The sequence below is a fragment of the Leptosomus discolor genome, chromosome 6, assembly GCF_034619465.1.
Source record: "Leptosomus discolor isolate bLepDis1 chromosome 6, bLepDis1.hap2, whole genome shotgun sequence".
Taxonomy (NCBI): Eukaryota; Metazoa; Chordata; class Aves; order Leptosomiformes; family Leptosomidae; genus Leptosomus; species Leptosomus discolor.
Window position 1 is genome coordinate 14,316,703 of NC_141396.1, and position 12,741 is coordinate 14,329,443.

The 12,741-nt window shown below is 42.4% G+C and overlaps 1 protein-coding gene across 4 annotated transcripts in view; it reads left to right on the forward strand.

Moving 5' to 3' along the window:
• The window catches only part of SH3PXD2A (SH3 and PX domains 2A), a 261,200-nt gene that overhangs the window by 214,759 nt on the left and 33,700 nt on the right, over positions 1 to 12,741 (forward strand). The window lies entirely within an intron of this gene.

A 12,741-nucleotide genomic window follows, 5' to 3' on the forward strand; every position in this document is an offset into this window, starting at 1 on the left:
ACATGGGTCAGCAGCGAATCGCAAGGTTTGAAGAGCCAAATACCATATTCTCCAACTGTGCAAAGAACACGAGCACAACTTTGCCAAAGACAGTGAGTAGATACCTACTGGCCAGGAGTTGATATCACTGCCCAACTTAATCTAATTTCATATTAATGTGAAAAACAAAGATTTGCTCAGACTTAGTGTGACTGGCCTCACAGAACGAAGTGGCACATTAAAATGTTTACAGTGTACAGCTTACTGTAGTCCAGGTTTCTGTGCACTTCCAATTAATTTATTATTGTAGATGTTATGTACCCATTTGGAATCCCCCCTCTGTTCATATTTAAAATTAGATTGTATTGTTAAAGCACTGAGAACATCAGGGGTTTTGGGGAGGGTTTTTGTACCGACTAGCCTAGCTTTGATGTACTTGCCAAACATCTGTGTGCTTTCTATATATTTTCCCCTTGCCTTCAGAAAAAGGATGGTTGCATTTATTTGTGGATGAAATACTTTGCTAGGAATGGCTGTAAATCTGAAGAGCTGAAAATTGTCAAGTGTACTCATAGACAATAGCAATAGCAAATAAGGAATTAAGCCTGGTATGCAGTCTGGAAAAATTAAAATTCTTCAGAATTCCCCCCCCCCCCCCCCCCCCAGCGTGGGGATATCTAGAAATTTGAAATCCAGCAAAGCTTCTGATTTAGAAACTTGAAACTGCTGCAAATTGTGAACATTCTGGTGAGACTAGCACCAGGAGGACTGGAAGGTGCTAGAGTTCTTGTTGGCCCAGACTGCATGGGCCAGAGCTTTCTGCTGGTAGGGATGTCTGTTCTCTTCCTAAATCTTCTGGTGCCCTATCAAATAACCTGTGATTTACATGAGCAGTGATGTTATTGTTACTTACTAATGTTAAACTGGACATTCATGTTACACAGTTGAAAGTTTTACTGCTAAATCCATGAAAAAGCCATGGCATATAAACTCAATAGAGAGCCTGGTATACTTGGTTTGGTTTTGGCTCTTAAACTCTGATTCAGTGTAAATCTTTATACTTTCTTGATGGGCCAGTTACAAAGTCGCTAAGAGAGTGCTGATGCTTAATGAAACGGATAATAAAGGAACTCCATGTTCTATTTTTATTTTTTTATTTTCTCATTAAATGATGCCATCACTGTAATGGCAGTTTCTAATATTTCTATTCCCTTTTAAAAAAACTTTTAAAAAGAAATTTAAAACCACAAAAAAACCCTTGAGAAATGGGGCTATTTGCAGCCCTATGTCTGTGGAACGTATGGATTCTCTAGAGAGGTACCGTGTCTGGAGTGGCAGCAGCTTGATTCCAGATGCAACACATGATTGAAGTATTGGACTTTGAGGTAGTAGCTTGACTTGGACCTTGAATCTGTAGATCTGAGTACATTCCTCAAGATGCTTGTGACAGTGATGACCAAAGGCTGCCTTTGCTTGCAGCTGGCTTTCTATAAATCCAGCCTCTTCTTGAGCATTTCAATGTGATTCAGAGGAAGGATGCTTTTGGCATGTTCTCCACCTTGGGATTTAGATAATCTAAGTGAGAGTATCAACCCTTTAGGAGTGTTTCACAAGTCTCATTCCCAGGGATGTCCATCTGCCAGCTTGGGGAGCTGCTGGAAGTGCTGTATCAGTGCTCCAGAAATGAGCGTCACTGGTGCCTGCAGCGGTACTCAACAAGCATCGGCTCAGCCAAGGAATGTGCCCTTAATATAGCTGGGGTGCCCCAGATGTATTTCATGTATCAGTACAAAGAAGAGCTGTCTAATCTGCTGCGAGTCTCTCCAGCCACGCATGTGTTTGGCTTGGATGCTGTCATCCCTGCTCTCAGAGCTGGAGTGTATGTTGGCAGCAGGGAATCATTGTTGCAGAGTAATTCCAAGCACAGAGGAGTCAAACCAAAGTTCATTTTGTTCTTTTTCTTCCAACTTACAGCTTGCTTAAGTGGGCAGGGGGTGCATCAGCTGCTTTTTTTGGTGGGGTTTTTTTTTTAATCAATACCTTGTCTCTGTCATAAGTCTTTTGTGATATCTGAATGAAATCTCATGCTCCTGAGACTTCTGTCTCTGCAAGCAAGATGCCTGTCTTTAACCAAAGTGGGGCTTTCTGTTGATCTCATTTTAAATGGTATAGCTACGGGCACAGAAACAATGGTCTGGGGTCATACTTGCTGTCTTATACATATTTATTTCTGTTACAAAAATAAATAAAAGTCACTGAAGTAGTCAGCCCTAGCAATGCTTCTCAGAAGCTAAAGAACAAAAAGTCTTAAGACCCAGTGCAGTACTTATCTGTGCAGCTATGAGACATATACCCTAAGGTGTGCTAGCAGGGCTTGAAGGCAGAGCTGTCTGTATCCTTTATTCTTGACTTGTATTGTTGCTTGCTAACTTTGCAACTGGATAGGATTACCAACATTTCATCAAAGGAACAGTGGCTTTAAGTAACAGATGAGAAATCCCCTGAACTCCAACCTGATATCACTCCCTGACCTTAGCCTAATGTTTGGGGTAAGTACGTAAGCTGTATTTTAAATTTCTTTATATATTTGGTCTGGAAGTGGGTTTTGTAACTTCTTCCCCAGTCATAAGGGCTTCATCTCACTTTCTTTTCTTACTTGCTATGCAATACCTGTGCCCCTTGTACAGTCTCGATTAGTTTGGAGAGGAAGCAAATGCAGTGCTCTTCCTTCACTGTATTGAAACCCTTGGAGTGGATTTCTAGGCCCTCATCTGGAGAAGCTGCTCTGCTTTGCTGGGTCTGGCTCAGGATTTGAAAACGGAGCTGCAAATAAGTAAGCATAGGCTCATCCAAAGGCCTGAGACATAGTTGGAAGGAAAAAGTGAGCAAGGCTGGAAGTGACAGCGCAAAGCTGTGGTGATTTAAAGGCCTAATGGCACTGTGGTACAGATATCACCCTTGGAGAAGGAACCAGTGGCCCCCTGCAAATGGGGTTTTTATCTCTTAAAGATGTTGCTTATTCCTTGGCTCTGTTCTTCCGCTGAGCAAAGTGCTTAAGCCTACCCTTGACTAGAACACACGATTTGGGGGCATTTCACTGCTTTCCTGCTAAATACCTGTACTGAATAGGAGTCTACCACCTACTCAGATAATCTAGGTCAAAAAAAAAATCCTGTTTTTATAAATAAATAAACTGCGCTGTGAACCTGTTTACAGTTGTGAAGGTAGAGATGGAAATGGCAGGAAAGATTAATAACTCCATTCCTTTGTGGTGGTGAGGAGGCAGTGCTGGCGAGCACCAGAACTACCTCTGGACAGAAGACAGGCCAGAAATGAAGAGAGAGCCTCTGCTTGAAGAGAGATTCAGCTTCCTCTAATACCCGTGTTTTAGGGGGTTGCCTTGCTGATGGAGAGGCAAGAGTGGTAAGAGAGCAAAGTCAACTGGTTAATAGTTTTGTCCATCCTGTTGCATATGGAAAAGACATAACCAGGAAAAAAGGGGTGTGGGTGTGAGGTTTCTGCATCTCCTCGGGGAAGGAACAGGGGGAGAGACAGGTCCTGGAAGTAAGTCATAGCCATGCTGATATCTGTAAGTCACATCAGCAAATACTGAGCTCTAAGGTTACTGTAATGAGTATTATCTTCTCCTTAGAGATCAGGGCTTAAACAAAAAAAATGAGAGCAAAATTGACTAATTGCTTCTTGCAGTGTGAAGGTGCTCTTGAGATCCCCTTCCTCTGTCACACCTCATTCATTACAACCAAGTAGAAGCAGATCACATCCACTCATAGGGTTCAATATTCTCAAACTTTAGGAATACGAAAATATAGATTTGTGTTTTGCTCAAACTAGGAAACAGGTCATGAAGTCAAACCGTACTCTGAAATTTCAGTGGTGGTGATGCTCAAGGCTTTGGCTTTGTCACTGACCTCACTTTCTGATGTGATAGGCTGACAAAAATGTCTGAGATTTTGTCTGGATCATCCTTTGAGTTTTTCTCATGGAAGGTGTTGCCAAGGTAACTGCAGAAGCTGAAGTGGCAGGGAAAAACTGGAAAAACAAAATTAAAATCTAACTAGATGAATGTTGCAAGGTTGAATCTTCCCACCTTCCTGTCACTTAAATCTTAATTCAGCAGATATTGGTAGCTGGTGCCTGTATTTCTGTAATAGCCTCCATACTGTAATTTCAGCTATGGAAAAAAGCCAAAAGCCATGTCGCTCAGAATGAGTAGTCCGGTAAAGGTTATTAGGCACAGCATTGGTGAGCCAGGTGATGTAGCATTAATGGCCTGTGACATGCAAGAGGGCAGAACAGATGTTGAGTATCTTTTGAATCTTCATTTTCCTTCAGCTTCAGGTATGGACTAGCAAGTAGGGTCATAGCTTAGAGTTCAGATAGTACATGCTGGCAGATGATCAACAAATCTAATCTTTTGTAGGACAGAGAATTAAGCCCTTAATTTTAGCATCATGTAAAGCAGAGTTCCAAATTTTATTAAACTAATTCCTATTATTTTTTTGGCATCTGAATGAACTTGTTCATTAGCAGGGCAGATTAGGAAGACTTTTTTTTTAGAAATAAAATTAACAAGTTAATACTGCATAATTAATACTAACTAATAATTAACATAAACTACTGCAAGTATAGTGTATGGCCATTCCTAAAATAGGCACATCAAAAAGCCCGTACTATGTGTGTTAGTACCAGGTGACCCCACTCACTGACTTATATTAGCAACTGGTGACAAATAGGTCTGTCAAAGAAAGCATGATCTCCACGAAAACGGCTTGTAAGCACAAAAGAGCTGCTCTATGTCTTATCATGGGATTGAGGAACATCAGGAGGCAGTTTAGAACCTTCAGGAGGTATCAGTTGCTAGCCAGAAGATTGACCAAGAAATTCATCAGGTGACTGGTGTGCCTTGGAGGTGACTTCCCTCACGCCTGGTTAGAAGGGGATTTGGAATTTATTTTTGCCTTTCCCAGAAATGTGTGGACTTGGTTGCCTTCTGCAGGCTGCGTTGCATGACGTTCTGCTGAGCTGGAGTCTGAGAATTTGGGGGGTGCATTGAAAAGCCCATGCAAACGGTGATGGGGGTGTAGATCTCTCTGAAATGCAATGGGAAATCGCCTTCCCCAGTAGGGACTTAGCAGCTACAGGAGTATGTACTTTTCTTTCTACCCAGTGGGTTCTTTCCACTCCGTAATCGTTGCCTGCAGGCCTTGGGAGGGAAGCATGCCAAGGAAACTTAAATTCATTAGTCATCCTAAAATGTGCTAGTAGTCCAGTTGGTCTTGCTGGAGGTGCACTGTTGCATATACTTCACATTAGTATGGCAGTGAACTCCAACTTGTGCACACATAGCCACTAAACGGGATGTTTTGGAATAAATTTTCAGGCCATATAAGCTTTTGTTAAACCGTAGCATTCCAACATCGTAATTAGTATGTCAGCTAACAGACCTATCCAAAGACTGACTTACTGTCCAGGCTGTTTTACATCGCAAGAGCCATGCTTCTGTGAGCTCTGTTTGTTTTTTATGGCAGTGCCTAGGGCTCAGCTGAGATCAGGGTCCTGTTGTGCTAGACATTTAGGCCTTGTCTCCAGAGAATGGAAGTCTACACCAGGGACGGACAAAGGAAACACTGTTCATATTTGGGTGGTGGGGGAGGGGAAGGGAAGTAACTAAGACTTGGAAACTGGGGAGGGAAAAAACTCCTCCCACAAAAAAGAATTGGTCTGGTTCTCAGTTCTCTTACAGAGAACTTCCTAAAGCTAGGCGAGCTTCTCAGCAGCAGGGCCATCCTCTTTCTCATCCTGCTGTGAATGTGCAGTCTCTGTGCTCCATCACTGACCTTTCCCAAAATATGAAGGCAAAATCAATGCATTTTGGGGAAAGGAGGAGGGGAAAAAAAAAAAGAGGGGGGAAAAAAAAAAAGAGAGGCCATCAATCTGCTGAGAGTGAGATCCTGAAAAGTACAAGGTTGCAAAATGCCTGAACTCAAGGTTTTCTATGATGTTAGCATCAGAGTGATTGGGGAATAGCAGCTGCCTGTGTAAAGAAAGAAGGAGATATATCAAAAGTATAGCACTTGCAGCGGAGTCTGGCCAGGGATTGTTACAGGCAGTCCAGTGTGTCTTCTTCTGGTAGCCTCGTATTGAGGAGAGAGAAGGGTTTAATCTTGCATGCACTCATAGGGTAAGTTTAAGTGACTCCCTGTTAAAAAGATAAATGCTACGCCTCTGTATTATCTGTCTAACAGGTTTAGGTAATCCCTTACTGTGCTGCTTATATACCTTAAATGGTGCTGTATTGTATAATGCACGTGTGTTTGTAATGCATCTGCAAATCTCAGCTTTTCGCCCAAGGACAGCATTGCTCTTGCTCTTATTTCATGGTTGATTTATTTGTAATGGAAAGGAATAAGCATCGCAGTGATATATTTGTCTTGTCTCAGCTCTGTGAAATGCATGGAGATTGACAACTCCTCCGTATCTCACATCATTAATTTACCTTGCTAACCTTTATTTAGCATCAGAAGATCAGCCTCACTGATTATTGCCAGCAAATCTGTGCTTAGTGCCTGCTCTGGCTTTGTTTGATTAAGCTTGAAGAGACAGAATGGAAAGTCAGAAAATGAAAATGTTTAAATATTGGGATTTTGACTTACTTCACACTTAACAGTGCCTTCCTGGAGGCAGACCAGCAACTAAGGCCACTGGCAACCCAGCCTTTCTCTATGAAGAAGGTGTCAATAAGAATGTTGCTGTTGATGTTCCCGTAGTGCAAGACTTAACTCAATGAGGTGTTTCTAGTCTCTTGATGCAGCACAGTTCTCTCTGCTCTGAGTCTAGGCTGCCTTTCCAGCCTGTAAAGAGCACCAAAGGCTAAATATCAACATTCAAAGTCAATGTCCCAGGTGAGACAACCAAGCAAGCTGCAGGAAAATCACATGCTTACTACCACATAGCAAAAACGCTGCAAAGATGCTCAACAAAAATGCATCACTGCATTATCCAGAGGCTATCCAGAATGAGTAGAAACAAGTGCTTAGTTACCAGGCTGTGCGCAGAGTATTTTTCTGCAATGTTAAGAGGAGTGCTTTTTTGCTGAGGGTGGAAAATAGGCATCTTGCCAGAGGTTTTTGCCTCAGTAACTTTCCTATGTTCACCTTCTCTTCTTATGCTGCTGATGCACCTTTTTGTTAGAGCTGATGGAGCCAGATACCCCAGTAAGTCCTGTTTGCATTTTTGAAGTCTACGTGGAAGCTCCGTTTCCCCCTCCCTAAAGGTGAATGTCCCCTTCTGTTTCCACCTGCCCAGACTGGTCTCACTGTCTGGGTCTTCATGATGGATGAAGGTAAAAGGCAAATCTTTCCTCCCAATTTTTCTGTTTTTTCAGTTTTCCATTATATGCTCAAAATGGGACCAGCTCAGCTTCCTACTGAACAAAATATGGTAACAAATCTGCAAGCTTCTAAATTTTGGAGAAGCTTGGAAAAAACTTTCAGAAAATACTGAATTGAGTTTGTAATCTCTTCTGGGGAGTGTCACTGATACTACTTGCCCATGTATGTCCTTGTTCAATGCAGTGTAGTTCATTAATTGGCAGCCCACTAACGCACTGGCTTCTCTTGCAGCCTGCTATTCATCACTCTGGTACTCATTTCCGAAGCTGTCATTTCCTGCAGTCTTGTGCAGGCAGCTCTTTGAGGCTCAGCTCCCGGGGTCAGTGCAGAAACACGGTTTGAATGGAGCTCAGGAGAAAAGCAATGAAGCGGCATTGGAGGGAGAGCAGAGCGTTTGGTTTGGCTTGCGTCAGTATTTGTGATAACCTACCATCTGGGCTACGATCTTGCCAGATCTAGCTAATAAATAGAGCTGGACAGAAGTTGTATTTGGACAGCAGATCTTCAAGGAACAGCCAGGATATGGAAATGGCAATTTGTGAGATGGTTATCTGTGCGCTGCGGAGCAGTGCTGCTCTGCACACTGTGCTGGGCACCAGCAAATCAAGGTGTCTTGTTTCCTTTAGCAGGACTATTGTAGTTCAGAAGGATCCCATAAAAGCTGTTCGTAAAAGTCAGTGTTTTTAATCTGGTGACTCAGCTGTGCTTCATACTGAACCGATATCACCGTTTGGTTGCTTTATCCTCTGATTTCTGCTGGATATAGTATAGCCTTTGTTCCTTGCTTCGAGCTCTTGTTCAGCATTGCTCTTTTCTGTCCTGAGATAACCGAAGTCTGCCTCAGGTGGCAGATGTATTTTTGACTGAAATATGGGATTCCTGTATGATTGTCACTCTAGCACCTGCAGTGCTGTTTGGCACTCTGCTAGGATCGTTCCTAGTCCACAGAGTCTCTTTTTCCTGATTCTGTGTGGTTTTGAGGATTTCCCAGTAAGCAACTGATGCCACATTCTCTACAGACTTCAGAGTAAGAAATTAAAACAAAAGTGACTTTTGTCAGTCTGTGCAGGAAGTAACTATTGGCTGTTCTCTGCTGGCTGTGAAGGCTGTTTCCTATCAGCTGGGTCTGGGGGTCTGTAACTTTTTTTAAACAACTAGGAAGTAATTTGTAATCTTTGGACAAGATTACCTTGAGGCCCATTTGAAAGCTTATTCATGCTTTCCTAAAGAATGCTTGGACACAAAATGTGTTTGCTTTAAGATTAAGTCCTGTGAATGTAAAGGAAATTACTTGTGAGCTTGACTGTTGCACCCTGTTGGCTGACCACAGAGAACACAACCCCACAACTGGTAATGACTAATAGAGTCTCTCCGCTGGCTCCTACAGCTGAGCTCTCCATGCCCCATGGGGCAGAAAGCAATCTGTTTGCATGCCTTTACTGTAATCCGTTGTTCATGGCTCCGAAAAAATCTGCTGCAGGAACTGGCTGCGCTGGCTTAGCCTTTCTGAAGGCAGTGGGTTACTCATCTGCTGCCACAGGCCAGGTTCGCCCACCTGATTTCTGTCTGTTCTGCACTGTGTGCTGGAGTCCTCCTCTGTCCATGCCCACTTGCGGCTGGGAGCTCTTGTAAATTATTGATTTATGTAAACATGGAGTCTACAGTATCACTTTGGCAGGTACATTAAAGCCTCGGATCTGTAGATTTCAACCTTTAAATGATGGGCTGCTGGAGAGGAGGTGAGGGGACAGGCTTTAAGGAGGGTGGGAGATGGATTTATTGCTTAACTTTCTTCCTTGAAGAAAGTAGAACTTGCATCTTTTTAACAGTAGAAACACTAAAGGAGATACAGGACAGAAGTCCTCTTGGAAGTAGATGATGAAAGCCTCTAGGCTGTAGTCAAACATGGAGGAAGGAAAGCACCCCATGAACTTGCATGGTCAGAGAAGTTGACATTAGAAGTATCCTCACTGGGTAACTTCTGGGACCTACTGAAGTAGAGAAAACTTGGAGGGAGGGAAAGAAGAAAGGAAGATACTGTCCAGTGCCACTTGTTGCCCATAGAGATTTTTTATCCTGGCTGTTAAGTCTGTGTGCCCTCTAGCAATCCTACCTTGCCTCGTGGTTACCAAAATCACAAAGACTTCATGTTTGAAGGATGCATGTTAGGTCTATTGCTTCCCAAGAGAAAAGGGGGAAATTTATATGTAGCGTGACAATAATTTGAGGTCAGACAGGAAATCTTGCTTCCAAGCAGATCAGATTAAAAAAAAAAAAAAAAAGATTTTATCTGTAATAACTGAGTTGATACTGTGGGTTAGATGGCAAAACCATGTTGGCCAGTGTAGTGCAAGACAGTAACCTCTTGAAAGCTGTGGGTGGACCTTGTTTTACTTCTGTTACTGTACAGTTCTCAGCATTCATAGGCGAGCAGCTGCAGCCAGGCTGCTTGCACAACATAGTATGCCCACCTAAAGATAGCTTTGTTCCTTGTCAGTGATTGATGAGATATTTCCTCTGAGTAAAGCACTCCCTCTCTTAGTTTCTTTTGTTCCTATACTGAACAAAGCCTGTGAGCCGCAAACATGTTGGGCTATGTGGAATGTAGCTTGCATTGCTCACACAGTTTCACCATTAGGTGTTCTTGAAATTAAGTAAAGCAGGAAGAGAAAGATTATTTTAAATTTATTTTTAGAAAAGCATTAGGATGTTTGAGCCTTGGCAAACCTTTTTTTGGACCTTCTTGGGTGCTGACTGGCCTGTAAAACCGGCTGACTTCATTGCTTTGTGGATCCCCTGATTTCAGTGGTCTGGCTTGTTGGCTATGTGTGTTTGGAGTTAGGTATAGGCAGGCTTAGCAAGTGGTGCGTTCTGCTTCTGTCTTGGGAAGCCCAGGGTACTTGACAGTTTAGAGGAAGCTGGTGACCGGGAGTGTGATGGGACTCGATCTGGGATTTACAGGCAATTTCCAAGATTTTTGCATAGCTGTTAATGTAATAGGTAGTGCGTTTACTCCCTTGCTTTAAGGACACAACTTGTGTAATTTGTACCGGATTACATGATGGCTTTGTGGATGTGCATGCCAATTCTTGAAAACGTGTTTGGCAGATTCCTTCATTCCAGCTGTGTCAATACACGAATCTGAGGCCCTTTTTTTTTTAAATAAGGAGGGGAAGCCCCTGGGTAACAATTGGTCCATAGCAAATGGCTGCAGATACAGCACTTGGAGTTTGTAACTATCAGTTTGTATTATCAGAACCCAAAGATGAACTATGTGCTTTACTGAAACTACTCCCCACATACACACATATACACAAGAAGTCACAACTGTATTAAGATATAAATATGTAAGTATTTTGCCAAATGCGTACCTCTGGAAGTCTTGTCACCTATTAGCTTATAACATTTGAATAAATACAGTAATGTGGTATTTCCTAGTTGTCTAATACTCTGAATATCCTTTGTCTCTACTAGTGATGTAACCCCTAAAGTATTAGGGCCGAGTTGTATATTATCCAGTTTTCTCTTTTCCCATGAACTTTTCCCATGTTCTGAACACTTTTATTTTTTCCAGAAGTACAAGGAAACATGGTTCCAATCCCAGTAGAAGACTAGGGTAATATCTGTTTGAATACAGAGGTCAGGGTGTGAGCTTCCACATACGTGTGTATTTATGCATACAACGTGATGTGAAACCTATCCAAGCAAGCTAGATGTTTAAGCCAGAATCTGAGACATGCTTTGGGACTCTGTATCGAGCACTTATGTACACACCTAGTCAGCTGCTCCTCGTCCAGGAAAAACCTATGTGGCAGTAATTACTAAGATATTCACATGAAGTGGGACCTCTGTGCCAGCCACCTCTGCAGCCATAGGAACTGGAGTACAGAAGCAAAGGGATACGCTAATAGCATGGCTGAGAATCTACTGTGCCACAAGATCAGTAGTTGAAGTGGAGGAAGAAGACAGGGTGGAAGGATTGGGGTAGCAAATCCATAACCACATAGACTTGAAACAACTGGTTAGATTAATAGCCAGTCATTGCAGGAAAGAACTCTGCTCTCTCACTCATACAGTACAGCACCTGAACTCTGGGATTCACTTCTGTTTTCCTTGAACTCAGGAGCACCTAAAGTAGTGTAAGGAATGCATTTCCTTGTGCTGCTGCTGAGTCCTAAGCGTTTGCAGTTACTATCAAATATTGGTGGAGAACAGCAAACCATAGTCTCGGCTCTTGGCCTTTTTGTCCAACTTTTAGCTCCGTAAGTTCTATTAATAGCCAAAAAAAGGTATTAGCAGAGTCCAGCCTTCCAGAAGACCTCACCTCCTGCTCCCCATCTTCTCCTTCACCTCAGGAAGCCCTCTTCTCAATTGTTGTTGATATCAAGTTAAGCAAAAAAAAAAAAAAAAAAAAAAGCTGTAGACTGTACTCTGAGAACACAACTCAGCTTTCAGACCTTCCCTGAGAAGGGAAAGAAAAGTGTTTCCAGGGGCACTCCGTGTGCGCTTTGGGTTGCCAGAGTTCCTACGTGATTCAATTAAGATTGGGTTCCTCCCAGGTTTTTTTAAGGACTTGTGTCAATTTTAGTTGAATGCTGGAGCAAAGCACGGGAGTGTGCAGCCTCTCTTCCTTCCTTCCTTCGGTGTGTTCTCTCTTCACTAAATAATAAAATTAGTACTCCAATTTAAATATTGAGGGTAGCTTGCTAGGCAGAATGTAGCCAGTGGCTGTGTGACTGCTGTTGAACAGCAGGCAGGTGTGTGGTTTCTAATGTGTGTCCTGTCAGATGATGTGATATATTTGGTACCAGGAGCAAAGTGTTTGCTTTAACATTTCAAATCTTAATTATTTCCTTTGAGAAGAGAAGATTATGTTCCAAAAAAAAAAAAAAAAGAGCAGAGTTTCTGTGTTTGTAATTCTTTGTTCAGTTTTTAATGCTATAGTAAAAAAATCTGTTTCATAACCCATATAGAAGCATATATTGTATGCTGGGCTACCAGGAAAGGAGTGACAGGTGTGATCCTTTATCCTCTTTTTTTCTTACATGAGAAAACTAACAACTTTGCTCCATCACAGTGTTGTGGGGTTCTTGGGGTATTTCATCAGCACATTAAAAAAACCTCTTTGAGTTAAGCAGTAACTTCAGGTGGTGATTTTTATTCTTGAATTCCTAAAGCAGTTCTTGGTACCCCTAGAGTGCAATCACAGTAGTTGCAAGCAAGATAACAATCTTCCCTCTTGACTGTGAGAGCAGTCAGGCAGAGACATTGGGGGTTGCAACACTTTCAGAATGAGGCTCCTGTGGGCAGTGGGGTTGCCCGTACAAACCATGCTCTTCACATGTAGCTC